The sequence below is a fragment of the Vigna radiata genome, chromosome 9 (genome assembly GCF_000741045.1).
Source record: "Vigna radiata var. radiata cultivar VC1973A chromosome 9, Vradiata_ver6, whole genome shotgun sequence".
Classification (NCBI taxonomy): Eukaryota; Viridiplantae; Streptophyta; class Magnoliopsida; order Fabales; family Fabaceae; genus Vigna; species Vigna radiata.
The window spans coordinates 3,925,202-3,939,700 of record NC_028359.1 but is presented as its reverse complement, the minus strand read 5'-3'; the positions used below and the strand labels follow the sequence as shown (position 1 = coordinate 3,939,700).

The window sequence follows — 14,499 nt, the reverse complement described above, 5'->3', positions numbered from 1 at the left end:
TCATAGAGCATATCTAGTAGATTAGGAGTATTTAAACTTTGTATTAAGGATCCAATAGTGTAGGATTTCTTATTATACCTTGTATTAAGGGTCAAGTAATGTAGGATTTTTGAACAATCTTTCTTAAGTTGTAGGGCAATATTTGCGCCTAGCTTAGGCTAATCTTGGGTGATTATAAACGGGTCGGGTGTCATACTAACCGTAGGCACGAGTGTCGTACTACCTATGAGTTTTAAAATACTCGCGAGTATTTGACAAGTAACAAGGTGGGAAACATATGAATCTTTTTGTTATGGGTTAGGTTACGGATAGACAATATTTGTCTCCGCCTCGAGCGTGAGATTAGATATTAATGGATGGTTCGATAGCGGGTGGAACGACATGCCCAACAAACAATAAATATCGCTAGGATAGGCTTTAACTTGACTCTGGTACTATGTTAAGAAGTGGACTTTAAGCCTAACTCAATCCCACAAAACCGACTTGTAAGGTGAGGTTTTCACCCACATATATATATATATATATATATATATATATATATATATATATATATATATATATATATATATATATATATATNTATATATATATATATATATATATATATATATATATATATATATATATATATATATATATATATATATATATATATATATATATATATTATAAATTGGCTTTATCTTTAGTCGATGTGGGATTTCTAACACCAACCTGACTCGTTGTCATCCCTATTTGGAGCCTTCTTTGCAGTTTTAAATTGTAACTCTTGCTCAGCGTGTGGTGGTTCATCCAATGAGTACATTGATACATTGTCATTGACGTTATCAAATTACTACTACTTAACAAGACAACTTCAGTATTGCCAAGTTAGTAATCAACAAACTAGATAGAGTTAAAGTAACCTTGAGTAATTTCCCAACGAATACGATTTTTTTTTTTCAACACTTGATTCTTATGAAAGCCTATGAAAGGTTAGTAAAACACAATGCAATACTAAAAGATAAAAGTAAAGATCTATCCTAATGAAATTGATATTGAAGATGAAGTAACAAATAAAGGACTTTGAAACAATTATAATGAAAATATACTAATTCTACTATTTTTTCAAAATAGATTCATCATCGGTTAACCATAGATTATTGCTCAATTGATTATTGTTTTTTATTTCAAATTAATTAAATTAAATTCTTAATTAATTTGATGACGATGTTACTATCAACCAAAGTAGATTCTCAATTAAAAACAACACCTTTTTAGATTATTTAATAAACTCAACCAAAGTATATGCTGAATTGAATCCTATTATGTTTAATCATATCCATTCTCTTATCTCCTAACCAAGTTAAAAGTTAATTAATCAAAGTACATTCTTGATTAATTATTATTAAAGTTTTTACCACTAATCAAAGTACATTATTAATTGATAGTAAAAACTTATTCAATCATATGAAAGTTTCTAAATTCAATCAAAGTACATTTTCAATCAAATTAGAAACCTTTAGACTTATATGATCAACATACACGTAGATTAAACACCTCGTGATGTAAAAATAATTACTTTTGATGTGATTAAGAAATTAAAGACATAAAAGAAAGATAACTCAAATTAATAAAAAAAAAACAAAAACATTAATTTAACTTAATCTCAAAATTCATAATAAAATTTCAGTAGAATAGTTCTAAAAGTTTAATCCTCCATAAATAGAGTGAAATGCATTATGAAAAGCAAAATTAGGAGAGTTGTTCAATGTCTCTTATATTTCTCCTATGTTCCTTTATAACTTGATTGAGCTTGGGTTGTATTTGTTTTGTTGATAAAATCTCTTATTTTGCACTGCAATATCTTTCAAATATATAATAAATTTAAATAATTTTAAAAATATTTAGCAGATATTTTCTGTTAATAGTTTCAGATTTATTTATCTTGTGAAATATCTAACAGTTTTTTAGCAATATAACTTTTTCCAAAATTGTATTTCAGCCTTTCTTATTTTTTTAAAATTGTAGAGAAAGTCAAAAGATTTTTATACTTGCACTTTAGCCCTTTGTTTGATCATATTTGACGAAAGTTGACTTTTAATGAAGGAACGCACCTTTCTCACCCAAATTAGAGTTTTCGCTTATGCAAAAAGTGGCTTTTGGGTGTTTGATTCGAGCAATGGTTACACAATTTAGGGTTCTAGGTTTTTCTGCTTTTGGCGAATTGGTTTCTGCTTTAGGTTTGCAGGTTGCGAAGGCAGGGTGCGATTTCGCGGAGGCACGCAAGGAGGTTGAATGGTTGTTCCAAGTTGAGGGTGGAGGATAACCATGGTCGTCTCGTGGTGAGATGAAGGCTACGAGTTGTTGGGTTCGTGATCTGGTCTCTAGGTTTTTATGATTTGGAACTGTGGTGGCTCATGGTGGAGGTTGAACGAGACGTTGATGGTGGCGCGAGGATGGTGGTCTTGTTACGGTGGTTTCATGGTGGAGTGTGTCATCGACGTTGTTCCGACGTGGTTGATGGTGGCTGCTGATGAAAGAGATTAGGCTGGGGTTTCTATGATTGTGAGAGGTTATGATGATGACGTGGCAAATCCTGATTGGTCTGCTTGTGGATGCAAAGATCATGCCACGTGGCAACATATAAAACAGTTTGATTTGTGAGTGGTAGGAAGGGTGTGGAATAGGAAAATGAGGGTGTGAATGAGTAAAAGCTAATTGATTGGTATTTGCTGAAAAATGAGTTTATAATGTAGATTCAACTCCTTGTATTTTTCTTTCAAGAATTTATCTATTTTGGTCTTTTATCTTGGACATTTTAATTTCTTTGAATGAAATAAATATTAGGTTTAATTGTATCAACAAACATTAAAATATCCAAAAATAATTTAAGAAACTAAAAATTTCTTTTAAAAATCTTTTAATTCCCAAATTCGATAAATCCAATTTCATAAATCATATTCAAATCAATCATTTAAACACAAAAATTCTATCAAAATTTTGAAATTAAACCTAAAATGTGGGAATAAATATGCATGCATCTTTTGGTGAGTATCATCTACTCTACTTAAAAAGCTAATAGATATATTAATTTAGTATTATTTGCTTTCACTTATGTTTTTCTCTCTTTAACCAACCAAAGAGTAGGGTTCTAAAATAAGTTACCTTAGGTGAATGAATTCTAAACTAACATATTTATTCTATCATTTAAAGCCTTATCTACGGAACTATAGAACCCTTCTAAATATATTAAAGATCCCTTTCCTTTATTAGGTTTTCTACTCATTCCTTATCGTCAAAATGATTACATTCAGATCAAAAGTTTACCCAAATATAACCATTTGATTCAATTGATAAACTTAAAGGCTTATACTCATGTAACATATTAAGCCTCTCATAAATCAAAATTTGATAGTAAATTTCAAATACACTAAATCATCTAATCCATCAAATCAACCATAACTAAAATTAATCAAAATCCAGACATATCAGTTTCAAACAATGTTTCAACTCATCATATCTTATTAAAAAAATTCATTCTCACAATGAACACCAACCAATGTGAGAAAATAAAAGAGAAAAAAGAGCTGGCCCCCTTATTGGGACTTAAGGTTTGTCTCTATCAAACTCCAGTGACTTATAAACTTATATGATGTTCTATCTATACACAGAAACTCATATTAATGATTTGAACACATCTTAATGATCATTGATAAGCATAAATTCATCTTGCACCTAAAAGAGTCACATGCAAGGATGCTTCCCCACATGAAAGTATATCCCTTAATTGACTCAAGAAAAAGATGGAAAATGGACTTACTTTCATTCAAATTTTGATTGGATAAGATTATTGCCCTTTACATCAGAACTCATATAGTGTACTCTAATATTCAAACGAACGAATAAATTGATTAAAATTATAGAGTATTTAGTATTAATTTTCTACTTATTTTCAACTCAAGATTTTAATAGTAAAATAATTAACTTCCAGTTATAAAGTTTACTCTTACTCTTAAGCAGTTTTTAGGTCCTTACAAGTATAATGAGTTAATATTTCCTTTCCATGCTCTCAAAACCATATCTCTTAATAATACACTTTTTGTCCTCTCTTTATCTAATAAACTTATTTTTGTTAGAGAAGTTATCGAACAATTAAATTATGCAGCACTTATGTATCCAGACTCTTGTCTTTTCCAGGATATCCTCACGAAAGAGATAATTGGGTGTAGTACTAAGACGGGAGGACTCTACTACATGGAAGATTTGAATTCTAATACGGTGAATAATGTGAGAAATTCTAGCAACAACGAAGAAGAAAATATTCAGGTTTAGCATACATGCATGGACATCCATTATTTTATCACATGAAACATGTTCTTCCAAATCTATTTACTAGTACAAATTGAAGTAAATTGACATGTGACACTTGTATTCTTGCAAAGAGTCATCATGCATCTTTTCCCATATATATATATATATAAACATATATGCACACATATAAATTTTGTCCCTCACTATGGAGTACTTTCATATAGAATATCATCTGCTCTTGTGTAACACACGATCACAACAAGTGAAAACCACAACCACAACCTTGTGAGCTATTTGAATTTTTACAAATTTATTTTCTCTCAATGAGAGAACTAACTTGCCTAATGAGTAAGCTTTGATAAAAGACCCAATAATGTTTCTCAAGTCCAGATACCCAACCACCTTGAACTCACTGGATTTTCATAAAATATATTTGCTAAGTCATAATACCACTCGCCTAACGGAAAAATTCCTAAGAGTCATTTCCACTTGGCTCACTCAATGAGTAGAACATCTAGAACTCTTTAGAATTTCAAATTTTTACTCCCACTTAGTAGTTGACTAGCTCTCCAACGAGTCTATACAACTCATAAATTTGATAGGTATATCAATTTGATCAATTGGGTCAAACATGTGGTTTTATACCTTTTTCAAGCCACAATATGCATTATTCAATTCAAAAGTAGGTCACTGAGAGCCAATTTATCCAAACTTATATATCTATCCTTAGATAGTTTTCAATCACACATAATAATTAAACTCAACACATAAACAACAAAAACAACATTACTCCCATCATACCAAAATAAAATAATTAATTAAATAGGTAATTTCTCCTGCTTGAATTTGAGCTTCTCACTCACAGTTTCAAAGACTCTAAACCTCACAAGATGTTCTACCTCTACATAGAAAACTCAAATCAACAAATACTTATTTTGAACTTCTTAGTGCCACATGCAAAGCTCTCTATAACAAACATACAAAACTATTAAAAATTGATTCAAGAGAAGGGTTAAAAATGAGCTTACTCAAAATAAAATTATGATCAACTACAATTGTAGTTACTTGTGTCATGATTTCTATGGTGTACTCTCATCTTCAATAGCTAAATTGGTTAGAATCTTAAAAAAATGTATAAGAAAAAAAAAACATATTTTGTAAATATATGGTAAATTTTATAAAATAAAATTCAATTAATTATTGTTTATTTATAGTTTGAGTTTTTTAATAATAAAATAATCTAAGTTTTATTATAAAGCGTATTAATATTCTTAGGTATTGTATAGGTCCTTACATTGCTAAATTTTTTTTACATATTTATTATTTTTTATTTATTTAATATACCTTGAATAAAAATCACTAAATTAGGTATATTTATGTTTTAATTATGTTTTTTTTTTTGTTTTAATTGGTTTAACGGGTAGATTTTTTTAACCGGTAGATTTAATAATAAACATAATATATTATTAGAATTTATGAATTATAATTCCCCTATTTCTAACGAAAATAATAGAATCCAAAAGCATTACTAATTAGGTTCTCGAATTTAACAAAATGAATGAAGAGTTCATACTTTGAAGCATTAGTTTGGCCGATCCATTTTCTAATAATCGTTCAGAAAACAATAATAATTTTAAAAACATACTTCCTTGTACTATTTAAAAAATAATAATTCGACTTTCAAAACAAAATTTTAAAAGAAAATTATTAAACTAAAATTGTGCTTACGATTTTAATAAAATAAAATAAATATATGATTTTAAGAACAATCTTAATGAAAAGAAAATGGTTCAATTAAATTTTGAATAGTGATTTCTTCGTTCGAAAATTATATTCCTTAACTCTCATTTATGTACCTATGAAGTGGAAGTTATTACTATTCATCTTGGTAGTTCAAGGCAAAAAAACAACTTTAAATGCTTTTATTATCTTGAAAATATATCTTAAATTTTTATTTTATTTCATTAATAAACATCTAAAAAGGAATAATATTTCCTAATCTTTTGCATATTTTGTAAGCAATTTGTTGAAGGTGTTATATGAGTTGTGTGACGTTGTTATGCATCCTAACCTTGATGGAAATGTATTAACCTATCAGCCAACCTTCGAAACATGTTTCTTATTATCATCTTATTAATAATATTTTATTTGATAGAAATTAGTATATAATGTGAGCCAACTTTTTAATGAACCTCAAAATGAAGAAATAATATTATATACTTCTCATAGGATTATATAAACATATTCATACTGATTATATTGATATGATCGTTAATCTATTCTCAAATTTTATTTAAATTTATTCGATTTTTTTTTTCATGTCAAACGGACTCTAGGAGATACAAAAAATGGTGAAAGTAAATTGAATATTTGATTTTTATAAATCTTTTGAATATAAGATCGCATCCTTTTCAACATGGAAAACTACGTCTTAATTATGCTTGATATTTTGGATATGATCGATTATAATGTAAGACAGGTTGTTTTTAATGTTCATATTGATATTTTGTATATTCAAAATAACTTTTTTAAACACAATTTAAGATATTGATAATATATTAGTTAAATGACATCACATATATATTGACATAAACATTAATTTGTTGGTCACCATATTAGACTAGGAGCTAAAAGAAGTGAACATTGTTATTCCTTAACATGATATTGAAGACAATGACGTTGCTCAATTAGTAACATTGTTCTATTGTTTTTTATTTTATTTATTTTTGAATAAAAAATACATACCTTTCATAATAAGATCTTTTATTCCTATATTTCAATGACTAGATATTTTTAATAACTTTTTAGTCTCATTTCATCCAAAAATATAATTATGTGCTCAAATATTTTTTTTATGAATATATATATATATATATATATATATATATATATATTAAAATTATTTGTTTGTTTTGATATATATCAAAATACTTTCTTGTGTAATGTGAAATCCAAAATGCTACTTTAAGCAAATAAATAACGGATTAAGTTTAGGATTTAAAAAAACATTGAAAGATAGTTTGCAAGTGCATAAATTAAAATAAAGAAAAAGTTTGTTCTAAAGAAAAAAAAAAGCACTAAAAATAAATAAACACTTACTCGAAAACTATGGTAAGGAAATCTTAGCTATTAATCGAATGTGGAAGCTATTTTATTTTCTCAATATCAACCGACAACACATATGATCCTATATTATTTGAATTGGTGCAACAATAAGATCTTATTGACATCCTTATTTGAACAATTCACTTTACTTTGAAAAACTTTTAGATATTTTTGAAAAAAAGTTATATATAGAAAAAAAAAGTAGATATTAATGAGCTTCATCAAATGAAATTTATTGGACATAAACATTGTGCTTAACTTGGTTAAAGTAGATAAATTTATTAATAACTACATTTTTTACATAGCTTTGACATAATTTATGTGGGAAAGAGTTATTTGTCTATGGTAACTTCAATGTAAAAAACCTAGCAATTGCGTGTAGTGGCTTTCATTTCTTCACTCGCGGTGTGACTGCATTGTTTTGTTGTAGATTCTTTTTACTTTGATAAGAGTTTATTGTCGCTCTAGGTCTATTGTCTCTCTAGGTCTATTGTCTAGATTTGGGTTCACTTTGTTTGTTTCATTGTGTTCATGTTTCGTTCCTTTAATGAAGTCCATTTAACCTTTTTCAAGTAAGATACATATAATCCCATTTCATTTTTTTTGTTATGGTTAGGGTTATATAAAAGAAGTAAGATAGAAAATGATATTGAATGTCATAATTTGCATTTATCATGTGTTTTTTAAATACAAGTAGTAATGTACAATCAATATCCTATAATTATGATAATATAGACAAATCTTTCCTAAATAAGACGCTGATGAATTATTACTTAATATTACACATAAAAGAAAATTAATATTGTGAATAACCAAAATCAAGGGTCACAAATGATATGATATTTGACAAAATATTTGATTTTGTCTAACTCCCCCTCTTAAACTAGTGGTAACATGGTCATGCCAAGTTTGTCTCTTAGCAAGTTGAATCTTGTATGAATGAGAGGTTTAGTGAAACAAACTATAATATGATCAGTAGTAGGAACATATGCCACAATTACTTCATTTGTAGGACTTGTATCGTATGTAGTGCACATTTATATCAATGTGTTTAGACCGTGTCTGCATGACTGGATTAAAAACAATTGACTTAACAATTAGGTTATCATACCACATAATTGGTTTTCTAAGCATTTGTAGTTTTAGTTATGTCAGTAGAGATCTAATCCAAGATACTTCAGCTGCAATATTAGCAAGGTTTTGTATTCTAATTTTGTGTTTGATCGTGACACTACCATTTTTTTTTCTTGAAGACCGAGAAACAAGAGTTTCTCTAAGAAAAACACATTGTCTTGCCATGGAAATTCTGTCATCAATACTAGTTGCCCAATTTGCATCAAAATACCCTAATTTATCAAGATCATTTGAGGGTTTTATGTGCAAACATAGGTTCTTTGTGCCTTGAAGATATCTTAGTATTCTTTTATTCCTTAATAGTGATCCATGGTAGGTGTGCTCATGTATTCACTGAGTTTGTTGACAACAAAAGTAATGTTTAGCCTTGTGTTGGTAAAATATTGCAATGCATCTATGACTTGTTTATACAAAGTAGCATTGTCATTGGTTTCCCTTTTGTAGTGAATTGCCTACCAGCTATCATTAGTGTTGGACAGGAAAAAATTGTCTCCATGTTGAACTTCTTCAAAATATCTTTTATGTACTTAGTCTGTCTTAGGTACATTCCACTATCATTCCTATGTACTTCAATGTCAAGAAAGTAATGTATATGTCATAGGTATTTTAGTGAGAAAGCAACATTCAGTTTATTGATGAATTTTTTAAATACTAGCGGTGGCTTCCTGTTATAATAATGTCATCAACATAAATAAGAAGGAACGTGGTATGATTTGTATCTCTATGAATGAATAGAGAAAAATCGCTTTTGGTGTTTTGAAAACCCTAATTTAGAAAAATATCTCTTCTTTGATCAAACCAAGTCCTTGTTGCTTGCTCCAAACAGTATATGGCCTTAGACAATCTACAAATATAATTCGGTTTGGTCGAGTCTATGTAGCCTTCAAGTTGATGCATAAAAATTTTTTCCTTCAGATTTCCATTTAGGAAGGCATTGCTTATGTCAAGTTGCCTAACATTCCGATTGAAATGTACTGCAATGGCTAATATGATTCTAATAAAGCTGGACTTAACCAAAGGACTAAAAGTTTTATCAGAGTTTCTACCTACTGTTTGCTGAAAACATCTTGCGATAAGTCTTGCTTTTCTTCTTTTGATTGAACCATCTACTTTATACTTAATTTTGAAGACCCATTTTGAGTCTATGATGTTTTCTTGACCCTTGAATGGTATAAATGTTCAAGTTTGATTAGACATTATAGCCTTGAATTATGCATCCATGGCTTCTTTTCATTCTGGCTTGATTAGAGCTTCCTTGACATTTCTTGGTTCTTTGTCATCTTCACGAACCTCTACCAATCTTATGTATGATTGCTTAGGCTTGTAAATTCCAGCTTTGCTTCTGGTCACCCTCCAATGAGTGTTGGTGTTAAGTTAATTGCTTATAGTTTTAGTTTGACTATTATTCTCTACTGGCTTTACAGAAGCTAAACCTACTTGACTTTCTCTTAATGTATCAGTAAAAGATTAGCCAAGATCTCCTTCATTTGTACCATTGCTGGAAAAACTATCACTTGTGATTTCTTCTTGATGTCTTGTAGTGTTGTTGTCTGGTTTAAGAGTATTGTTGATAGTGGTACCTACAGAGTAATTTGGAAGCAAAATTGACATAGGTTCAATTGATTCTTTTAAAGAATTTCATGTATCAATGAAACCTACATGAAAGGGGAAGTGATTCTCATTGAAAATCACATGTCTTGAGATGAAAATTCTTCCATTGGAGTTAATGCATTTGCGTCCTTTGTGTGAATTATTGTAACCAAGAAACACAAACCTAGTTGTATGAAACTAAAGCTTATTTTGATTGTATGGTTTGAGACAATGATAACAAGCACAACCAATAAAATGAACATAATATTTGAACCCAGATGGAGACAAAAGTGGGGCAGGACCCCAAACATCAATGTGAATTAAATCTAAAATTTCATTAGCATGTGAGGAAGAGCTTTAGAAAGGCAACATATGAAACTTTAGAGAATACGAATCAGTCACTATATGATGTTTTCACATCGCATTCCTTTAAGACCTTTTGCAGAACTTTATTGTTGGGATGTTTAAGTTTTCTATGCCAATTTTCTTTAAGAGACATCCAAACATTATAGTCTTTAATATCACATAGTTGATACAAGCCATTTTTAAGTTCCCCTTTTAAAATAGTCTTCACAAAGCAATAATTTTCATCAAACTCAACAAGAATATTGTTGTTAGTAGTCAATTTTGAAATACTCAGCAAACTTTTGGTGATTTTAGAACATAAAGAACGTCATGCAGATGAAGATTATTCGATTTGGTTGATCTTAAGGCCATTACTTTTAGTCTTTCATCATTACCAACAAATAAAGAATTTGTACCATTATTTTCACCAAGTTCCTGAATTTTGTCACATTGGTAGTCACATGGTTGTTAGCTCCACTGTTAAAATACCACTCATAATCTTGACCTTGATAAGGAGAATATATGAATGCATTTTGTGTTCCTTGTTGTTAACTTTCAATAGATTGAGTTTTCCCTATATATGACTTATCAAATAGATAATAAAATTGTATAACAGTGTGGCCAATCCTTTTGCATACCTGACATATTGGTTTTGACATCCTACCTCTTCCTCGACCACCTTTCGTGCCTATGAAATTAAAGCCTCTCCAATCACCTTGGGATCCAAATCTATTGCCTTTGGACTACTTCTTCACAGTAAAGTTTGTAGAGGCATTCAATTAAGGCTACTAAAATTATTAAGTTAATATAATATATTTTCAAAGGATAACAATTGAGTTTGCAATTCAACCCAACTAATGTTAATATGGTCAGACAACTTGACAACAACTGGATTGTAATCAAAATTCAAACCATTTAGTGTATGAATCACTAAATCAAAGTTAAAGATTGGTGAACTTGTCAGTTTTAACTTGTTAGCAATTTTTTTCATCTTACTACAATATTGCTCCACCTTCATGTCTCCTTTACATGTATTGTGAAATTCATATTTCAGATAAATGATTATGGATCTGGTGTGTGCATCAGCAAGGCTTTGAGCTTCATCCAAAAGTTGTTTGGATGTTTCACAATGAAGCAATTAAGTTGCAATTTCAATTGACATAGAATTCATCAGCCATTAGAATGGCTTGATCTTGGGCTTGTCAATCCTTATAATTAGGATTGACTTTTGTTGTCATGTTCTTCGTATTTAGGGATGGCAAAAAAAACTACTCCCATAGGTACCCGCGGATAAAATTTGTAACGGGTAGTTACTACATGCGGATATTTATTACTCGCAGGTAATGAGTAGCAGGGTATTTTAACACCCGTTTTTAAACGGCTCGGGTGTGGGTATTATACTATCTGACCCGATACCTGTTACCCGTAAAAAATAATAATAATAATTTAATTTATATTTTTTAAAATTAAATTTTATTTTTATTACTCTTAAAAAAAGGGGAGAAAACTTTTCAATTAAAAATTGCATAAACCTAATTAAAAATCTCAATTTTCCAATTGTTAGTTTCTCTCAAAAACTCTATTCAGAGTTTTTTTCCCTAACCCCTTCACTTTTACATTTCTTGCAAGCAAACCCAGAAGCTTCAAGCTTCTTCTCTATCTCTGTTCTCGTGCGGACAACTCAGCTTAGGGAAAATCATTTGTGGCTCGTACAAAAAGGTGGTCTTATGGTGGAAAAGATGGTGTGACTCTGATGACGTTATCATCTTCCCTCGTGTCTCGTGAGGGCGTATGACCCTTATTATTATTCTCCTTCCCTATTATGTTTAATCATATTTATTCTATTATCTTCTAACCAAATTAAAAGTTAATTAATCAAAGTACATTCTTGACTAATAATTGTAAAATTTTTTACCATTAATCAAAATAAATTCTCAATCGGTAGCAAAAACTCATTCAATCATATGAAACTTTCTCAATTCAACACCAAAGTACATTTTCAATCAAAATTAAAAACCCTTATATTCATATGATCAATATGCATATATATATATATATATATATAGAAGAAAGCTAACCCAAATCAATAATCAAAAGAAACAAAGACAATAATTTGAATTAACCTCATAATCCATAATGAAATTACAGTGGAATAGTCCTAGAAGCTTAGTCCATGGATGGAGTGGAATACATGATAAAAGTAAAGTTGAGAGGAGTGATTGATGATTGCTTCTAAGTGGAGGAGTTAAGTCTCTTATGCTTCCCTTTGGTCCCCTTATATAAAACTTAATTGGCCTTGTGTTCTATTTATTTTGTTGATAAAATCTTTTATCTTGTATTGCAATATCTTCTAAATAATTAACAGATTTAGATAGTTTTAAAAATAATTGGCTGATATTTATTGTTGATATTTTCATATTTATTTATATTGTAAAATATCTAACAGATTTTTGACAACAAATTCTTTCCCAAAATTTCATTTCAAGCCTTCTTATTTTTCAAATATTGCAGAGAAAGCCAAAATATTTTATTATTTACACTTTAACCCCTTGTTTGACCAAAATTAATCAAGATAGTTTATCTAATGAGGGACTACCACGAGGTAGCCTCCTTCCTCCCCAAGAACTAGGGTTTAACGTTTTGGCTCTTCTCTAGCACGAAGAAGGCACTACTTTTGGTGGCGCAAGGCTACTGTGTTGCGCGAGAGAAGAGTAGGTTCTGTGTTTTGCGATGGCTGCGATGGTGTTTGGTTTTTGCAGGTTGATGTGCAAGTTAGTGGACAACATGAAGGAGAAAATAACTTTTGCATTTTTGATTTGCTAGTTTGGTTGCGAGGAAGATGATGGAGGCGTAAGGGTTTCTCAATCTCGTTTCTAGGCTCAAGTTGAGGCTTGAGGGAGATAGTGGTGGGATAAACCTAGATTGTTGCATCGCGGGTTTGGTGTTACTCGCAGTGGCACGAGGTTTTCGTGATTTGGGTTTTGAGGTGTTGATTCTTTTTTGGTTGTAGGTTCACGAGGAGGCGTTGAAGAGGCTTTGGATCTGTTCTAGGCGTGGTTCACGTCTAGGTGGCTTGCTAGAACTGGTTATGTCACGATGGTGGCTAGATGATGCGACACTTAATGCTGAGAATGTTGAACATGATGAGGTACTTTTTGTGGAGAGTAGTCCATATGATGGTCAATCTTCTTTTTATAATGTTGAACATGATGCAGCACCTTGTAAGGAGATCGCTTCGTTTCTAGTTGTCATCTCATTTGTTCACTGATTATGGATTTGTTGAAGTTGTATAGGACTAGTATTCATTTCGATCTTCCTTATAGGTAGTGAATATTTTATTTTATTGAAGTTGTTGATTTGTTAATTAAACATGTGTAATTTGAATTTATTCTATTTTTTCAAGGGTTATAGAAAAAATAAATGGGCAAAGATTAAGCAGTGCCAAGTGTTGGGATTTTTGACCAACTGGAAGGTTGACAACATGGTAAGAATCATTTTATATCTTAATGTTTTATTTATAGGTGTAGGATGAATGTATTAAGCATTTTATGTTTATGTCATGTTTGTTGCAAGCACTTTTATGTACATGGAACAGAGGATGTAAAAACTTGTGAATATGATTGTCTTTGGTCCTTAATATATAGTATAAGTAATGGTATAAGTTATTTAGTTATTTTCTTTTTCATTTTTATTGCAACCCATGTTGTTAACTTGTATGGACATTTGTTGACTAAAATGCATACTTTCATTTCGAATTGTTTTTCTTAGAGGATATCATGATAAGTGATTTTGTGAGCTTCCTTACCCGTGTCCATTATTTAATTTTATTAAGATTGTAAATAATTTAGGTTGTTGAAGGACCTTTTTCCATAATGATTGTTGTGTTAAATGTCTTGTTGTTTAGTTATTTTCCTCAATTGTCTATGATGATCATTAATGGTGCAAAGTTGTGAAGTGTCAAACAATGGAGTTCTTTGTTAAATAATTGCAAAACACTAGAAGGGAGGTTGAATATTGTCATGGAAAACTTTT

The 14,499-nt window shown here is 30.0% G+C and overlaps 1 long non-coding RNA gene across 1 annotated transcript; it reads left to right on the top strand.

Annotated features, from left to right (window-relative positions):
• Nucleotides 1-13,071: 13,071 nt before the first annotated feature.
• LOC106773981 lies at nt 13,072-14,190 on the top strand. Its single transcript, XR_001376695.2, has 4 exons — nt 13,072-13,178; nt 13,291-13,373; nt 13,478-13,615; nt 13,871-14,190. It is a non-coding gene; the product is annotated as an uncharacterized LOC106773981 (long non-coding RNA).
• The last annotated feature ends 309 nt before the right edge of the window (nt 14,191-14,499 follow it).